Consider the following 20008-nt stretch of genomic DNA (forward strand, 5'->3'; position numbering starts at 1 on the left):
CACCCCATGCTGCTGGTGCTATTTAGCCCAAATGCCCAACTGATTAGGGCAGGTTGTTAATGAGCACAAAATTGGAATTACACAGGGTAATTAGTTTTTCAGTCCCTAGTGCAATGGCTCTATTCTCAGGACATCCTACAGATAACAAAGGGGGCAGTGTGAGAGGGTGGCGAGGAACTAGTAGGAACTTTATGGACATCCTTAGAGATCAATGAATATATTACATCTGCTTCAATATTTAAGGTAAAGAGTGGGTGGGTGATTTGGACTTTAGGATATCATCTGTTTTAGTAAAATCTCCTCAGGAAACCAATATGTGGGCATAAATCTACACACACAAGATTAAACTTCATTTAATGCTGAATATTTAAGAAACTATTACATTCTTAGGGAATGCACTTTATTACTTTACTCAAATATTGAATATTCACTGAAACAGAAATGCAAGAGCAACAGAATATATATAAAGCTTGCTTTTTGTGACAAAATACCTTCATTCGATGCAAATTAATTTCCTTGGGGACAGAAGAGTTTTTCTTTAAAGGCAGAAAACTAAAAAAAAAAAAAGTAGAAACATGGAAAATGTATATTTTCCTAAAATACTTTTATTTAATTACATAACTGTTTATAAATGATATTCACAATGTGTGTGAAAAAAACCAGTGGAATGTATCTTTCCACCCACACAAAAATGAAACTTAAAAAGTAAAACTTTAGGAACTAAGACATCATAACTTAATCCTTATAATTTCCTCCTACAAATTAAATAAAATTTTCTAACCTTTCCTCTAATGGCTTTACTTTCCATTTTCAAAACGTCATTCCCCCAATTACACAATTTAACAGTTTGAAGTATTTTATAGTGACCCCCCCCAAACTCTCTCAAAAAAGAAGTGAATACATTTAAAGATTTCCTTCACTAAAGATATTTTCTTATTGAAAAAATATTCTCTTCAGTACTAAACATGAGCTACAAATTGATACTAAACATCTATGAAAAAGTGATCTAAGAGTCACAAATATTTATTGAGGATCAACTATGTGTTGCTGCCCAGCAGGAAAGAATGTAAGGACAGGATGGATGAAGAACAAAACATACTCCCAATCCTTCAAGAAGGTGATGGTGCCAGAAAGGAGAGCCAGCAACTTTACTACAAGATCGGCAGACAAGCCAAAGCAAGGCAGAAAGCAATTAAACAGTGAAAAATGGAGATTTCTTCGCTTGGAAGAATTAAGGACCGTTCACAAGGAGAGAATCATTTGAACTAGGGTTAGTAAAGGTGGTTGTGAGTATTTGGTTGTGAGAAGATGGATGGAAAAGGACAGGTTGTTAGAAATAGTGAGATCCGAAACACGGACCTGGGAAAGCCCAGCTTACCTTTTGGGGCTTTTAAGGTCGGTGTTCTGTAGTGCAGCAAAGAGGCTCACCACGTCCTGACCAAGGTTCCCGTCCTCAGCCTCATCGGTTTCTCTATCCTACTTGCAAATTCCCTCTCTGTCCCCTGAGCCTGAAGTGCCCTTTCTCTCATTCCCTCCTTCTCACAGGGCCACCCCCTCTCCTCCATCTCAGCACGTTGATTCAATTGGGTCTCTCTCACCTTTGCTTCCACCTGCTCCCTGCCGGTCTGCTACCATACACACGAGGCTGGGGTTTGGTGCTCAGCCCCTGGGAGCCTCTAGTCCTGGGGGACCCTCATCTCTCAGTCATGGAATCAACTCTGCATTGTCTGTCTCCCTCCCTGGGGCTTGTTCACAGTTGTTTTTCCAGTCTGATCACAGAGCCCAACACACTGTAGGTACACGATAAATATTTACTGGTTATTGAATGAATCGAAGAAATGACCTCAGTTGACTGAAATGTAGGGTGAATAATAAAATAAATAAACCAAGATAGATCAGAGAAGCTTATAGAGAGTAAGAATGCTATGTGTGGTAGTCGTTAGTGTCACTTGCCAAATATTTTGGTTCAACATAAGCCCTCTTTTGGGGCATATAATTGCGTTAGGTAGTTAGATAAGTCGGGGGCACTGGGCAGATAAGGTGGAGGAGAGGGAGAAGGGTCCAGAAGATAGCAGTAGGCCCGCCTCCAGCATAAAGGGGCTTTGCTTTCTCTAAACGAGTGCTAGCAAGAATCTGGTTGGAACCTGACAGCCACCACTGTGCAGTAGTGACAAGGACCTAACCAGACATGACCCAGTGCTCATTGTAATATAATCGGCATTGCAGGTTAGGCCCCCATGGGTTTTTCTGTGTGCATCACGGGTAAAGACATTTGCAAAAGGGGATGAGCATGACTGAGCACTCCAGGGGCAAGAGCTGTCAATCAAGAGACCACTGCTAAGCGAGGGTATAAGAGAAGGGAGCAAACAAAGACCATCGCTACACCCCCTTGGATCAGCCCGCCTCCCATTCTTGGAGGGGTACTTCCCTTTGCTAATCAAGCCTTTAAAATATTTTGCTACACAACGCTTTGTCTCCCATCTGAATTCTTATCTTTTGGGTATGACAAGAACTGCAGTCATTTCCCTTCTTTTGGGGTAACAATTGCACTTCCTGTCCCTCTTGTGTTGAGATGGGATCATATGACTAGTTCTGGCCACTAAGTTTTAAGTAGAAGTGACCCGTGTCATTTCCTGGTTTAAGTATTTCATTGCCAGTTCAAGACACTCCAGAGCTCTCTCTTCCCTCTGGCATGAGTCCATCAGCCTGAGTTCCTGAGCCACTAAAACTGAGCAGTCTTCCTGCTGACATATGATGAACACAACATGAGCAAAAAAAAAAATGTTGTTTTAATCCACTGAGATTTATGAATTGCTTGCTAATGCAGCATTACTATCTAATTTATCCTGTCCATTGTACCATGCTAAAGAATTAGATGTTTGGAACATTTATTAGGTAAATCATTAGGCGCCATTAAGAATCTCCTATTTTTTAGGGGCTGGGTGGTAAACAAGAGAATAATCTATTGGAGCTGGGTTTCAAGAAGACTAGTTTAGGCATTCTTTTTAATGATGGATTTGAGGGGAAAAAAAGATGAGCTGAAGTCGAAGAGAGCAACCAGGATGCTATTATGGTAGTTTGGGGTCTATATTTCCCAAACTTAGGCTCTATGTGGAACTCTTTTTCAGGAGACAGAAATTTGTGTAATATCAGAAAAATGCTTCAATGGTAAAATAATTCTGAAAAATGCTATATAATAAATTATATTGCCTTTTAATGGTATTTGAAATATATATTTAGCCAATTAAAGTTTCGGAGAGGCTGCTAATTGGAAGGAGATTCTTCAACTGACCCCTAGTATCTACCTCCCAGGCTCCTTTGGTCCTGTTCAGCCAGTTCTTGATTTGTGTGTGTTTGTTTAGTATACCTCTATTAACCTCTGACAGAGTACTTGATAGCAGACTGGAAAATACTGGTCTATGGGGATGCGCACACCGGCACGGTGACAGTGGAAATGACATAAAATGGAATATTTCAAATCTTTGAGGGAGATTTATCAGCCTTGGTGACTTACTGGATTTGATGACCAGAGAAAGATCGGAAAAGATTGAGCTTTGCAACTTGGGCAACTAGGAAAGTGGTAGTATCACTGACATTGGTAGGAAAGAAAATAGTAGAAGCTGGCGTTGGAAGACAAGGAGACAGATTAACTCAAAAAATATTTGTATGGTTCCTACAACGTGCCGAGCAGTGTGCTCAGTATTGGACCACAGATATGACGGACACAGTCTATTTTCCAAAGGACCTTTAAGTCTTCACTCAATCATCAATTTCTTTACTATCCAATTAACATTTCTAAAACACTAGATTCTAGAGCAGAGATTAAATAAGAAACCATTGTTGTCTTCACATCCTAGAGCCCCTAGGATGGTCATAGAGACAGTCACCCATAAAAATAATCCCCAAACTTAAAGTGCTATAAGAGAAACACATTAAAACGTTGTAGATTTTATTTTGTTAAATTTAAGGAGTGATAGTGAACTATTGGGTGGAGTTACCTGTCAGGCAGCTGGCATTCTGGCCTGGAGTTCAACTGAAGGTTTATGGTTAGTTAGGTGTGTAGGTTTGCAGATCATTCACCTAATTGAGAAGAAGGCTAAGTACAGTGAGTGGAGTGCAGCCAATCCTGTATCTGCGGTATGGGAAAAGGATGAGGAAAAGGAGCCTGGAAGATGAAACAGCCAGGATCCTACGCAGGCACAGAGATGGAAATGTTACCACGGAGCGCAGGAAGATGCCCGTATGGTGTTGGTTGCCCCTAGTCTTCTCGGGAACTTCAAGAGGCCACGGAAGCAATGGGAGAAGGAATGACCTTCTGTCAGAGGCATATCAAGGATCCAGTTTTGCAGAAAAATGCAAGGAATTTGAAGAGTGAGTGGTCGGGCAACAGACCATGGAGGAAATCCTCAAGGGAACAGAACCGGGGACTGGAAACCAGATCATGAGTGTCTTAGGAGCCAGTGGATGATGAAGAAATAAAATGCAATGTTAATTTGAGGGGCTAAGTAGCAGGTTTAAGAGTTTTTGTTTTTACTTTTATTTGGTATTTGGGATAGAAAAATCAAGCAATTAAATAAAAAAAAACTTTGCTTGCTTTATTGCATTTATTTTATTTTTAAAAGTTTATTGCTAACAGAAGTACTGGGGATTGAACCCAGGACCTCGTGCATGCTAAGCAGGTGTTCTGCCACTGAGCTATACGCCCCTCACACCCCACCCCCAGGCACTTTTCTCAAGGGAAGAAGGGACTGGCAATGCACTGAAGATGCAAGAGACTGAGTTGGGATGGATGGGACCAACACCTTGGGTGGAGCCGTTGTTACCCTTGGAAAGCTTTCTTTCTCTGAGAAGGTAGGAAGGAGAACAGGGTGGGCACACATGGAGGGAATTTGACAAAGTTTCTGTTGAATGATATGAAGAGTCTGAGAAAATAAGAATGCGAAATTACGGCAGTAACTGAGTGGTTCTGAGAACCAAAAATGTCTGCGACAGTAACTAGTGGGAACGCAGCTGCGAGTCAACTAGAGTGCACTACAAGTGTTGTCAACCACTGGTGTGCTGTGGGAATGTTATGTGAGGTTCCTCCAGGTTTTGCAGGACTGTCTTGTGTATTACAGGAAGTTTAGCATCACTGGCTCCTGTCCACTCAGTGCCAGTATTGTTTCCCCTCTCATTGTGATAACCCAAAAAGACACTCCCATTGGGTGGGAAGGGATAAATTGGGAATTTGAAAAATTCCACCTCTTGGGGAGTGACGGAAATGTGAGCTACCTTGATTGTGGTGGTGGTTTCATTGGCGTATACATCTATCAAAATTCATCAAAGTGTACATCCGAAGTACGTGTAGTTTACCGTAGAGGAACCAAACCACAGTAAAGGTGTTAAAAAATAAAATAAAATTGTAGTAATAACTTAAAAAAAAAACACTCCCATGAATTTCTGAATGCCCTGAGTTGAAAGTCACTTATCTGACATTAGATGGCCTGACATTACAATGGAATCAAATCACACTGGATACAGTAACACTTAGAAACCCAAGATCAGAGTTCAGTAGTTTTAAAAGCTTTATTAAAGAGACAGTAACAGAAATATTCCTAGATGTTTTTCTCCCACTGACTGAGGATATTTATACCATCCCTGACCAACCTCCACAGATCTGTTTCCAGTTAGAGCAATTGCTAAGCACACACAGCATTTCAGAGCCACATACAGTTGCACAGGAGATTAATTATTGCCGATTCAGAGACATTTTTATAGGCAATGTATGTGTAAGCCCTGATCCAAAGCCTGGTTTTATAAGCCTGGCCCTTGGCCCGGGATGTGGGGGTGGGGAGAGGCCAGAGTAAAAGCCCCACAAAGGAGGCTAAAAAGGCAATCAGAGGACTCAGCCTGGAAGACAGGCCCTGCTCAGGTCTCTGGGAAGAGCACTGCTTTTCTGCACAAACACGACTCAGGGCTAGGGAGTGAAAATATAGCTGCTGATCTGTCCCAACAAACAGAGTCCAACAAATATGAACATAGAAGGCTTGTGTCTGCCCAGAGAGAGAGAAGGTCTAAGTTTAATAGAGCTCATGGAAACCGCTTACAGGAAGTAATAGTAATAGCTCGAGGCTAGACCTCAGCCTCTGCTTATCTGGCTGTTTTCTGTTCCTTAAGAAATTCTTGGTAGGCTGCTAACTCATCTGATAATGTTCTCAGCCCTCCCTATTTGGCTAAGATGGTAGGTTTCAACCTGCCAACAGCTTCGCCCTGTTCTGACTGGGTCTACTGCACCACAGTCCTCTGCTGAGCCTTGCCCCATGACTCTTCAGTTGCAAGCCCAGCCCATTTAAACTCTCCTCTCACTCAAAACACTGATGATTTTGGTCCCTGCCTGTCTTCCCAAAACTCTTGCAAAAACTGCAATGCTCTGCCTTCTAAAGGTTGTTTATCAAACTGCAGCAGCGCGTTCCGGCGCTAACAGCTACTGATTTGACATTTTCAAACATCAAACGTAAGCCAGAGCACTTCATAAAACCCACCTAGAGTGTGAGGGAGTGCCAACTGGCTTAATTTGGGGGTGAAGCAGTGCCAAAAATAATGTAGAGCCTCACTGTTGCTTTTAGTCAGGCATAGAATGTTAACGAACTAAAGGAAAGGAAACTTGCAATGTTTTTAGGTAGGACCACATTCCAAAATCAAGGCTACAGAAAAGATTATTTATATAGAAGTAGTAGCATCTATTATACCACCTTTAGCTTTGAACATTTTGATGGCTGATTTTGGACAGTAAATAAATTATCTGCTGATTGTTTATTCCAATCCTCTAGTCTTAGATTAAACTGTTAAGATGTATGAATTTCTAAAAGTCAGCTATCAGAAAATGAAAAGAAGCTAAATAATAATGAAATCATCATCTAATTAAAAGAAAAACTGTATAGTGTATTTTTCATTGGAAATGTTAATCATCACTAAAGCAAACAACATAACAAGTCAAACGATAAATATACAGAGTTTTAACATGTATATGCTATCTCATAATTTTAATATATTTTTATATATTTAAAAACTTTTGAATTTTAAAAAAGGTAGACTATTTACATTTCACTTAGAGTGAGCAACCAAAAGAAATTTACATTTCATGAATAAATATTCTCTGGCATATGATTCAATTGTATTAAAATTCTGAAACGGAAGCAGCATTTAAAGGGCCATCAAGTTTTTCCCTCGCCGACGTCACACAGCTCTCTCCCATCGCCCGGGTTAGTATCTAGACTACCCAGTTTAGCATGTATCAAAGGGTTCTGTATTGACCTCTAGATGCCCCAAATCTTGCCAATCTAACAGATGTACAAAGAGTGCCAATTTAGTAAGATGGCCCATTCATTTTGAAGGATAAAGATCATGCCTTCTGCTTTTTTGTTTCTCCCATAATGTGGGCAAAAGATAAAAGCCCTAGAATCAAAATAAAACTATTGATCTCCTAATTCAAAGTCGACGCCCTCAAATATTTGTAAGTCTCAAATATAGTTGTGGTAATTCAGTCACTGAAGTTGAACCATACCTTAGTACTGAATTCCCTTCAGGCTGTTCTTTATGCAGAATATGCTGGAAGTAATCTTCTATGGCTTGAGCAGTTGGAAATTTTTTTCAGGTGTGAGTAGTAGAGGGGAAGCTGGGCTATGACACCTGTTGTACATAAAACATCACATTAACAAGCACATGTACTGAATGTCAATCAAGATGATGATAATTGGAAGTATCTTACTCTGATTCACTGAGGATACTGTGTGTCAGGTGGGGATGGGAGAGACAGAGGGGTCTAGGGGATACCATTGACAAATCGTTGCCATCAGAGTGAATCTCCTGCTGATGAACGTCATTCTCCCCGTTTTGTTGATGTCCTGTTTCTCTAATTCAGGGTGGCCAGATTTAGGTATGTCTAATTTAGGGCATATCTAAATATTGCATGGGGCATATTTATACTAAAAATTATTCATTGTTTATCTGAAATTCATATTTTATAAGACATTCTTTATTTTACCTGTCAACTATAATTATCTCAAGGGGTATTAAGAAATTCTAAGAAAATTTACTTTCATTCCTTTACTTTTCCAAACTAAGCATTTGATGTATAGTTGTAACTTGCGAAGAAGAGACAGAAGATTGACACAACAGAAAATGAAGGATGTTAGGATGTTGACTTCTAAAGACTCTAAATTTTAGAGGTCAAGAACCTTGACCATCAGGCTCACTCCTCTATTCTCACCCACCACTGATGTTCTAGGGAATGGTAGGGACTAAATTCTTTTTTTCTGAGTAAAAATTAGCAGGTATAAATGTCTCAATTTTTGGCCAATACAAACTCTTCTCTCTTATTATCAGGAATGGAAGATTGACCAAACCATTCCTTTAGGTCACTTCAGCTCAGACAGCTCAAATAACCGCAGTGGGTGACGGTGAGGCACATACACATAAACTATGGCCATTACGCAGATGGCCTGCCAGGTGGAGACAGGGCATCAGTGCAGTGGGTGTTCATAAGAGAGCAGACATGAGTACCTTTAAAAGGAGTTTGTACACTTGAGTTCTTTTAAGCTTACAAATTTACTAGACGATAGAGGTTTAGGTCCACTCTGGTTTTTATATATTGTTTTTACTATAGAACAATGGTTTTTACAGTCCATTTATTGAAAAAATAGTCTGGCTATTCTTGGGATTTCAGGAAAGAGATGAATGAATGACATTTTATGAGATTAAAAAGGAGAAAGAACCAGGGACGTTATTCTAAGGAGAAAAGGAAAGGATCCAATAATTTCTGAAGAGGAAAAGAAGGAGAAAGGAGTTTTAAGAATAAGAAGATATTCTTTAAAATATACATAGGAAATAAGTATGAATGAGGAAAAACAGAAATATGATGATAATAATGAGGTATTGTCCTATTTAAAGAACATTAGAGGGAGAAGCAAGATGGGGAGTAGAAGGACGCTTGTAGCTCACCCTCTCCCACAAATGCACCAAAACTCACACCTACGGGCCCACTCAGCCAACCAGGGCACCTGCTGAACTCCGACAGAGCATTGGCCTCTTCGAAAGACAAAGATGCCAAAAATCTGGTAGGAGAAAAGGAAAAAAGAAGAAAAAGCAAAACAGTGCGGGACCGGCAAAGGAGGACTGGCGCTCGTCCGCTGGGTCTCCCCCCTCCAACAGAGAGGCCAGTGGGACTGAGGGGGAGCCTCCGAGGCTCAGATCTGTCCCGAGCACCCCTTGACCGACAGAACTGAGTTAAATGGGCACAAAGGGTCCCCGCAACACCCAGCCCGAGACATGAGCCGGCCGCTGGGGCCGGGCCAGGTGGCCCGAGCCTGGCGGAGGACTGGGACGGCTGCACTGAGGCGGCCCTGGGGGACTGCAGGGGGCTGCACGGCATGGCTGGGAGGGGATACGGAGCAGAACAACCTTGGTTCCCCATAAATTGCGAAAAAAAGCAAAGCAACACGCCTGATGTGCCCTGGGGGGAGGGGCGCCACAGCCTTTGTCTCCTCAGACCTGCGCCGCCATTACTGGTGCTTCTTGCAAGAAGAGAGGCAGGGCGCAGCCACAGCGGCCATCTCCTCCTGTGCGCAGCGCCCGGGCGGGGGCGGGGCCGAGACCTGAATCTGCACCAGGGGGCTCCACAACCTCCTAGGCAAGATTGAGATTTGTTTACAACCCGAGGCCGATAGGATCTTTCTGTTCAGAGAACTTGAGCCACCAAGACAAACAAGGAGCTGAGATTTGGCATGGAGCAGGGGTGGGGCCATTTCATGGTCTTTCCCGAGCCGCCTATGGAGCGCCCACCAGAGGCAGAGAGGGCAGCTGCACAGAGCAGCGGAGCGACCTGCACCGGGAGAGGGCAGGCGGCCCCCCGCCTTCCTGGCAGGCATGCAGCACCTGACCACAGTGCTGGGAGGGGGGCACGATCAGCCCACCTGCCTCGCCAGAGTGCAGCATCTGACTGCGGCATCGGGAGGGGGAGTGGCATGCCCGCCCACCGGGTAAGAGCTCAGCACCTAACCCAGTGTTGGGAGAGGGCGCGATCTGCTAGCCCACAGACACTGGGAGCAGCACAGACGAAGGCACCAACAGAGGGCCTCTGGAAACAGCAAGCTGAGTACGCAAAACAGGGTGAAGACAAAGACCTCTTGATAAAATCATTAAGAGCACACCGTCTGCAGGAGAACTAGATAACTGATACTCCTTAAGCGACAGTGCCAGAGAGATATGAGCAATATGAAGAAGCAGAGGAACCACTCCCAATTAAAAGATCAAGAGAAATCCCCTGACAGCACGATCAAGGAAATAGACACTGATGACCTACTAGATCAAGATTTCAAAAAAGGAGTGAACAAAGTACTGAAGGAACTAAAAGAAATAGTGTTTAGAGATATAAAACATGTCAAAAATGAAATAGAAGCTATAAAGAAGAACCAAGTAGAATTAGTCAACTCATTTGCTGAGATGAGATCTGACCTAAGGGCTATACAAAGCAGGCTAGATAATGCAGAGGAACGAATAAGTGACCTAGAAGACAGGACAACAGAAAGCACCCAATCAGAACAGCTGAGAGGAAAACAAATAAAAAAACAATGAAAACAATATAAGGGACCTATGGGATAATATAAAGTGTGCCAATCTACGCATAACAGGGGTTCAAGAAGGGGAAGAAAGAACAAAGGGGATTGAAAAAATATTTGAAGAAATCATGACTGAAAACTTCCCAAACCTAAAAGAATCAGATATCCAAGTACAGGAGGCTCAGAGGGTCCCAAACAGGAAGAACTCAAACAGACCCACACTAAGACATATCATAATCAAGATGGCAAGAGTCAAGGATAAAGAAATGATCCTAAAGGCAGCAAGAGAAAAACAAAGAGTGGGTTACAAGGGAACCCCCATAAGGCTCTCTGCTGATTTCTCTACACAAACACTACAGGCCAGAAGGGAGTGGCAAGATATATTCAAAGTCCTGAATGAAAAAAAAAGATGCAGCCTAGGATACTCTATCCAGCAAGGCTATCCTTTAGAATAGAAGGAGAGAAAAAGAACTTCACAGACAAGCAAAAACTAAAAAGAGTTTAGCAACACTAAACCCATGCTAAAAGAAATACTGACAGGTCTACTCTAAATAGAGAAGAAGCAGGATGCTACAAAAATGAGAAACTCATAACTGGAAAGAAGATAACTGCCATGAATTACAAAAAGAATAAACACAAAATTGTAAAAGAAGACATCTAAATCATTAAGAGTGGGAGAGGGAAGCAAGGAAAGCCTCTGTGGAAAACAGTATGGAGATTCCTCAAAAGACTAGGAATAGACTTATTGTATGCCCCAGGAATCCCGCTCCTGAGCATACATCCAGAAGGAACCCTACTTCAAAATGACACCTGCACCCCAATGTTCATAGCAGCACTATTTACAATAGTCAAGACATGGAAGCAACCTAAATGTCCATCAACAGATGACTGGATAAAGAAGATGTGGTATACTTATATGATGGAACACTACTCAGCCACAAAAACTGACAACATAACGCCATTTGCAGCAACATGGATGGTCCTGGAGAATGTCATTCTAAGTGAAGTAAGCCAGAAAGAGAAAGAAAAATACCATATGAGATCGCTCATATGAAGAATCTAAAAAAGCCCAAAAAACCCAAGATAGAAATACAAAACAGAAACAGACTCATTGACATAGAATACAAATTTGTGGTTGCCAAGGGGGTGGGGGTAGGAAGGGACAGACTGGGATTTTAAAATGCAGAATAGATAAACCAGATTATACTGTATAGCACAGGGAAATATATACAAGATCTTGTGGTAGCTCATAGCGAAAAAAAAAAAAGTGACAATGAATATATACGTGTTCATATATAACTGAAAAATTGTGCTCTACACTAGAATTTGACACAACATTGTAAAATGACTATTACTCTATAAACAATGTAAAATGAAAAAAAAATAAATAAATAAAACAGCAAAAAATATATACATATAGAACATTAGAGAAAAGAAGTTTCCATAAAGGGCGCTCTTAGCAAAAGACCGATTCATAGAAGTGCATTATAATACTGAGACAGGAAGGAAGGGGACAGGGCACAGCCACTAAAGGAATGACACAGCAATTAGCACCAAGATGGCAGAGAAGTCAACTCCCAATAGACCTTGAGGCCCAAGATGGCAGGAGAGTCAACCTCCAGTGGACTTTGATTTTCATTAAACACATTATAACGTACTCTCATGGTTAATGACATACCCACGGGCGCCATGACAGTTCAGAGGGTAACCATGAAAGGCTGAAGAGAGGGCGGTGGTCCAATTCCTGGGAATCCCCACTTCTTTTCTAAAGTAATTGGAATAATCCTCCCACTTGTTAGATATAAAAATCAACAACCCCTCACCTCATGGTCACTCCCTCTTTCTTGCCTTCTGAGATGGTCCGCACTCTATGTATCTACTTTTACTTTAACCACCCCCCACACACACCTCATGGCCTCCCTGGCCTTCTGAGATGGCCTGCACTTGGTCTGTATAGTGTACATCTTTCTGAATAAATCTACTTTTACTCACCAGTCCCCTGACAGCATGGTTCCAATTTCAGTTACCAAGATGTATCAACTGGATGTAATTGCAAGATTATTATTCAGTTCATGCACACACCCAAAGTGTGCAGTTGTGTTGCCTCCCTGTCTCTCAGTGACAAATCCACAGGGCATTTTATAAAAATAGATCACTGAGAGAGAGAGAACTGGCCAAGAAAGATGAAAGTGTAGCAAAGAAAGGACGTATGATACCAGGGAAGTAAAATTCAGATCAGCTGTAAAGGAATTATAGAAGAGAGAGCTGACAGTAGGAATGCTGACACTGTCAATACTTGAAAGACCAGATGTGCAGCCAGAGAAAATTGGTAAAGGCAAACTTATCAACATTAGTGAAGAAGTGATTGTGATTAAAAGGATGAAGATATCCCAGAGGAAATGATGCCTGCTGAAAGAAAACCTTCACCTTAAAGGAATTCTTGGAGCTGTGTCACAACATTCTTTCACTACACACCTTTGTCTCCGATCAGAATTCTTTTCTTTCGAGTATGACAAGAACTGGAGTCTTTTCCTTCCCCCTCTGGGGAGACATTACCACGCCCTGACCTCAGGTAAACCACACTAGTACTCCCTGCCATGGTGTGCTACATACTTGTCATATCATCTTCATAGACACACAAAAAACACACTGGGAGACAGAATAGATAATGAAAAATGGAGAGAATAACTGCTTTGGCAGAAAATACCAGATAGAGATAATGAACATACCTTTCGAGTCATCATCTATTTTGGGTAAGTTTGGTGGAGCCAATGTGTCCAGGCTAAAGGTGAGATCTTCCTGAAAGGTTTCAACATGTTCTCCATTAATATGGATATTAACCTGAAAAATATTATCTTTAAGCCAGGAAATGATCGGGGTGTGTGAGATTTTACGAGCAAGTACTTCTCTTCTAGCTTAGTTGGAATACAAATTGGTAAATTCTTTACTCTCACATTAGACGTTCTATTTTTGAAGATTTTGTGGAACTACATGGAGCATACTGTTCTGCCACTCCGTTTAGTGCAAAAAAACAAAAAAACAAAAAACAAACAAAAAACATAACCTGCTTCCAACTTCTCTTTTCTTCTGCTCTGGCAAGCATTCCTCTCTCTGGAGTAACTTCTGCTTGCTGTTAATGAAGAGAGAGTGACAATGAACTCTAGCTACTAGTCTGGGGCAAACTAAGTTGAAGAGCACCAACAAGTGTGGACCTGCGACTGACGCTGGAATCAAAGACTCTTTGTTTCTTGAGAATTGATGACTGGTGGCTGCGTCACCAGCACAGCTCCCTGGAAAAGCATTTCCAGCTTCCTTACGCCATCCTCCAAAAATTGAATCAGATCTGAGGCATACCTGTTCTCAGGTGCCAGGGCCTCACAATGGAGCTTTTTGTGTCAAAAGCAACATCTGCTTCGTTTTTTTATCAGGTGTGTTGAGCCTGGCTCATACACCAATGCACAGTCAACTCACATGGTGGCAGGGAACCTAGAATAGCATGTTTTTTTTGAACTGACTGCATTCATTTATATGGTTATATGTGGGTGGAACCATATTTCCTTTTCCTTTGTGTCCTAATGCTTAGACAGCCAGTGCCTGCAATATATAAACACTCAGTAATTGTTGTGCCAAATGTAAGATTTATTTACTTGATTTGCAAAGCAGTTACTCTTGATCTTTTTCATGCCCAGTGCAAGTTCTATGAGGACTGGAACCAAGCTGCACAGAGTAGGCAGGCAATAAATACCAAGATGTTCCATCTGCACAGATGGCAACACAGATGGCATCTTCATCCTCCTCCCATCCTGTCCAGCCTGCTTAAAATTACTGCTTAGTTTTCCTTCTCTAAGGTTACCAAGGTGAAAGTAACTAATTAACTGTGCTGCTGGCATTTTGATGTACAGACAATTCACGACTTGTTCATGCTTCTCACCATTGCAAGCTCTGGGCAAAACTAAGCTCTCCTGAAATAATAGGTTTCACTTATTTTACAAGGTGATCAGGCAAAAATGGATGCAGCCATACTGAGTGCTATCACCAGGTACTTACCTACGGATTCTCATTCAGGATATGCTTCTTCCAAATGTTAAGAAATATGCAGAGGCAGAGGCATTGACTATTTACTCTGATAAACTATCTTTCAAGTGTTGCCAGATCTCCATCTTTGATATCTATGAATTAGTTTATAATCCATTGCCCTATTGTTTTTGACTTCACAGTGGCTGATGAGAAGATTAAGAGCCTCAGTCTTTTCATTAACAGGTGAAGAGGAGGCTTCTTTAAAGCAAATGATTAAAGTAAGTTGTAAATCCCTTTTAAAAAATTAGCTTTATACTCATGCCATACATTGACTCATGTCAAATTGTTATGACCCAAATTTCTAATAACTGCATAAAAAAATCTGCAGATGACATTGGCTGGTGATGCCATGCACTCCTTTTCCATCATGGAACATTTCCATCATTTTCTATGGTCAATGAGATTGGATCATCTTGATAATGATCTAGTTTCTATGATATTACAGATAACTGAAAACTTGGCAGCCATATTGCCAAAAGTCAAGCTGCCAAGAATCCTGCCAATGAATTCATCAATGAAAAAGATTATATTCTGTTATTGTACTTTCTCAAACTCTAAGCAATTTGCTTTTCACAACAGAGGGCAATTTGGGAAGGTCACGGTTATAATCCATCACTTAGTGGATTATAAAGACAAATCCAGAAACTCCTACACAGGGTATATTTTCTATGGCCTTTGACAAAGATGGAGTAATTCTAAGAAGCTTGTTTTTGAGAAGAGCAGAAGTCTCACATACTTCCATTTGGAGTTTAAGGAGAAAATAGAAAGGGGAAAGAAACTGTTTAAAGAGATAGTGGCTTACAAGTTTTCAGAATGATTGAAAAAACAAGTTCTCTGATATAAGAATCCAATGAATCCAAAACAAGGTAAGAAGGAATGGATAGCTACACAACAGGGTGAAACTGGAGAAGACCAAAGACAAAGAGAAGCCAGGAAAGAGAAGAGGCCTTATCACTCAAGGACTGCCAAACTGACAGCTGATTTTTCAGGAGCTATAGTGGAAAAATCAAGTGCTACAACATTCAGCCTACAAATATTCCTAGTAAAATTATCACTCAAACAAATATAGACTCATTTTTTAAGCCTTCATTTTTTAGGAGAGTTTTAGGTTCACAGCAAAATTGAGTAACACATACAGGGAGGTTCCATTTACCCTTTACCTTTCCACATACACAGCCTTCCCCACTATCAGCATCACCCACCAGACTTGTATCATTAGTACCAAGGATGAACATCATCACCCAGTAGTTTACATTAGGGTTCTCTCTTGGTCTCATACATTCTATGAGTTTGGACGTATGTCTTACGACATGTGTATATCATTATACTATCATACGGAGTATTTTTACTGCCTTAAAAATCCTGTGTTTCACCTATTCATTCTTCCCTTCTCCCTAACCCTGGCAACCAGTGATCTTTCTACTGTCCTTATAGTTTCGGCTTCTCCAAAATGTCATATAGTTGTAATTATTCAGTATGCAGCCTTTACAGATTGGCTCATTTCATTTAGTAATATGCATTTAAGATTCCTCCATGTCTTTTCATGGCTTGACTGGTAACAATATTTCATTGTCTGATATACCACAGTTTATTTATCTGTTCACTTATTGATGGATATCTTGGTTGCTTCCAAGTCTTGGCAGTTATGAATAAAGCTGCCATAAACAACTGTGTGCAGGATTTTGTGTGGATATAAGCTTTCAATTCATTTGCATTAACTATCAAGTAACACGATTGTTGGATCGTATGGTAAAAGTATGTCTGGTTTTGTAACAAACTGCCAAACTATCTTCCAAAGTAGGTGTACCTTTGTGCATTCTCACCAGCAACAAATGAGAGTTCCTGTTGCTCCACGTCCTCACCAGCATTCAGTAATGTCAATTAAACATTCAGTTAACCCAAAAGAACACAAAAAAGAAAAGACAAAACAAACAAACAAACAAAAAAAAAAGAACCAAAATCAAAACAGAAAGGGTGCAACAAATAGCCAAAATATGATGGAAATACATCAGACTATATCGACAAACACAATATGTGTAAACTGACTACTGCAATTAAAAGACAAATGTTATCACTTGGAATCAAACAAACATACAAATTCAGTTGTTTACAATAATCCCATTTAAAGCCTAATGACACAAAAGCAAAAGCATTTAAAACTTTTACTAAATATATACTAATAAAAGTTAGATAATGTAGATATATTAATTTTTACAAAATATACTTAGCAAAAGAAAAGCATTCATAGATACAGAAAAGGAATTTTTTTAAAAAAAGAAAGAAAAATAATTTCTACATAATGAAAAATGTTAAATTTGTAAGTTTGAAACTTGTGTGTATTTCATAACATAACTTCAAAATATACAAAGAAAAACTGAAATAACTACTATGAGAAACTGAAAAATCCACCACTGTTGGTATAATATTGTAAAACAGTCCCAATACAACACAATACAATATAACACAATAGGTCAAATAGCCAAAAAAAAAGTCAGAACATAGAAGATCTAGACAATACATCAGCAAGCTTGAATTAATGGCTACATGTGTATATATGTATGTATGTATATATAATATATACTATATATATACACATATAATTTTGCACCTACCAATTAGAGGAATACATATTATTTTTAAGCATACAAGAAATATCTAGGAAACTAAACACATACTAAGGTATAAGACAAATTTCAACAAATTTCAAAAAATTCAGTATCTATTGTGTCATTGTTTAACCATAACATAATAAGGTTGGAAACCAATAACAAAATAATACATAAGAAAGTACATTTGGAAATTTAAAACTGTACCTCTCATGAGTAAAAAGGGAACAAACAGAATCTAGAAAATAATAATGAAAACTGCAGAGATAATTAAAAAATTTTATTAGAATGCATGAAAAAATTCAAGTTGGACTAAGAACATAAATACGAAAGGCAAAACTTTAAAAATTTTAGAAGGAAATATAGGGGAATAAATGACCTCAAAATAAGTAAGAGTTTTGTTAAAAAGACACCCAGAGCAAATCATAAAGAAAAACTTTGATGAAATGAACTATATTAAAATGAATAATTCTGTTCATCAATAAAGCCCATAAAGTCATAACCTGGGAAGAAATTATATGTGATGCATATACCTAGCAAAGGATTAGTTTCCAGGCTCTATGGAAGTCAAAAAAGAACTCAAAGAACTCAGATCTGTAAGAAAAAGACAGACAACCCAAGAGAAAAAAAATGGGTGAATGATGCAAATGGTTAGTTCCCAGGAGGGCAACAGGACTGGGTATAAACATATGGGAAATGCACATTAAAACGACATGAAATACTACTTTGCATCAATCACACTGGCAATAATTAAAAGTTGGATAATGCCAAGTGTTGGGCAAACTTTCACTCATATATTGCAGGGTGAGTGTAAATTAGTACCATGGAAAACAAGTTGGCATTAGCCAATAAAGCTGCACAAACCCAATGACTCAAGACGTTGACTTCAAGGTAAATACCTAGAGAAACTTCTGTTCACTAGTACCGGGAGATATGCAGTGCTGTTCCAAGCAGCTTTGTTTGTTAAGAGCAGAAAGGACAAACAAGTAAACAAAAACCTGTAAGAGTTGCAGTGTTCTTCTACAACAAAAATAAGTTTGTAAACTATAGCATATCCATTAAATAGAATGTTCTAGAGTTATGAAAAATGAATGAGTAATCGCTCGCTACCTGCCTCAACACTGATAAACCTCAGAAGATAATTTTGAGTGAGAAAAACAAGTTACAGAAGAAAACAAACAGCTCGAGTCCGCATGAAGTTCAAAATTATGCAAAAGTAAATAATAGATTGTTTAGAAATATGTACATAAGTGGCAAAACTATACGCACACGCATATAATCTGAGAGGAAAGACTGTAACTTACACTTCTGTCTACCTGCCTCTCTCACCACCTCCACCATATAGACGTAGTTTAGCAGGGAACGCAGAGCCTCGCAGACTGCACACGGAAAAAAGCATCAGATAAGCTGGTCTGTGTTGAATTTCACTGCCTTTTCTTTTGCTTTACTCTCTGACTTCACAAAATATTTTGTTTTCCAAAGAGTAAGACTGTAGTAGAAGGAAAGGACTGACAATTCTCCAGTTTCTCTTCTCTCCCCTTGTGTAGGACTATTTGGGCTACCAAACTTCCAGCTATTTTAGATGCATTAAGAACAGCTACCTTGAAGAGTTAGCAGCATCTTTTCCAAACCTCCCCCTCTGAATCTTTGGAGATGAAAAAAAAATCATTTATTTTTTCAAATGGCCTGCTGGAGACTCACATTGGATGGATCCACTCTGAATTTGGATTAAACCACCCATAACCACATTCATGATGAGTATAAACTTTTTGCCGTAAGCTTCATTTCAGTAGCTGAATTTCCAAATTAAATCTGAATCACATTTGAAAGAACCTATTTTGTATGAACCAGAGTTTCTAAATGTAATTATGAGATGCAGACTTCCAATTAGAAGTCCATGGTCCAGTTTATAATTACACTGTAAATTTCCTTTTGTATAAATCCATATTTTCCTCATGTCTACACTTCTCAGAGCCACAGTTTTCATGAAAAGAAGTAGCTTCGTAAGATGAGGAAGTTGGTTTCTCAGTACTTTATAGCATTAGTATTTTATGCAAAGACTCTTTGGGCCTTAATTCTAAGATAATAAATAAAACTTAATATGAGCCAAGCAAAATACGCTTCTTTCTTGGATTATAATGCCTTCTTACATCCTTGGGCTCTTGATTTTTAAGATAGTTAGGATCTGGTAGGTAACAAAAAGAAAAAACGAAAAAAGGAGAATTTCTCCCAACAGGTAGTCATGAACCCCAAATAAACTGGCCTGCAATAAAGCTTACTGATGCCAGAGGAAAAAAAGAGAACTACTTTTTTTTTCAAGATTGCATGTTTTAGCGTCTTTTCTGCCACTCTAGTCAGAATGTGTATAAGTTCTCAGAAAGATGCAAATGAATTCCTTTATGTAATTGAGCACTTGTAGTTAATAATTAATGTAACCATCTAGTTTAAAAGTCTACCACACCCACTTCTAGAAAGGCCCGAGGCAGTTTACATATTAACACACAGTTCAAAGGCACACTGTTACCTTTAAGTACTAAATGAAATAGATTCCAGAAAACATAAAGGAGTTGATGCTATCAAGGACCAGTCCTGTTCTGCCTCTTTTGAATGGCTCCCCGCCCCAGACACTACCTCCTCCCCGCACTCTGAAGTGGAGGCTGTTTGTTCTTGAATCTTCCACGTAACCACAGGGACTGGCCGGGTCCATCCGGCAGAACCAGCAGGACAGTG

The 20008-nt window shown here is 39.8% G+C and overlaps 1 long non-coding RNA gene across 1 annotated transcript in view; it reads right to left on the bottom strand.

Annotated features, from left to right (window-relative positions):
• LOC116276592 (uncharacterized) overlaps window positions 1-13801 on the bottom strand; it is a 38737-nt gene extending 24936 nt beyond the window's left edge. Inside the window, exons 1-3 of the long non-coding RNA XR_012079487.1 lie at window positions 13660-13801; window positions 13325-13394; window positions 7544-7668 (exon numbers count right to left, since the gene is read on the bottom strand). This is a non-coding gene — a long non-coding RNA (uncharacterized lncRNA). The remainder of the gene's footprint in view (window positions 1-7543; window positions 7669-13324; window positions 13395-13659) is intronic.
• Window positions 13802-20008: the final 6207 nt, after the last annotated feature.

The sequence above is a fragment of the Vicugna pacos genome, chromosome 2, assembly GCF_048564905.1.
Source record: "Vicugna pacos chromosome 2, VicPac4, whole genome shotgun sequence".
NCBI classification, from domain to species: domain Eukaryota; kingdom Metazoa; phylum Chordata; class Mammalia; order Artiodactyla; family Camelidae; genus Vicugna; species Vicugna pacos.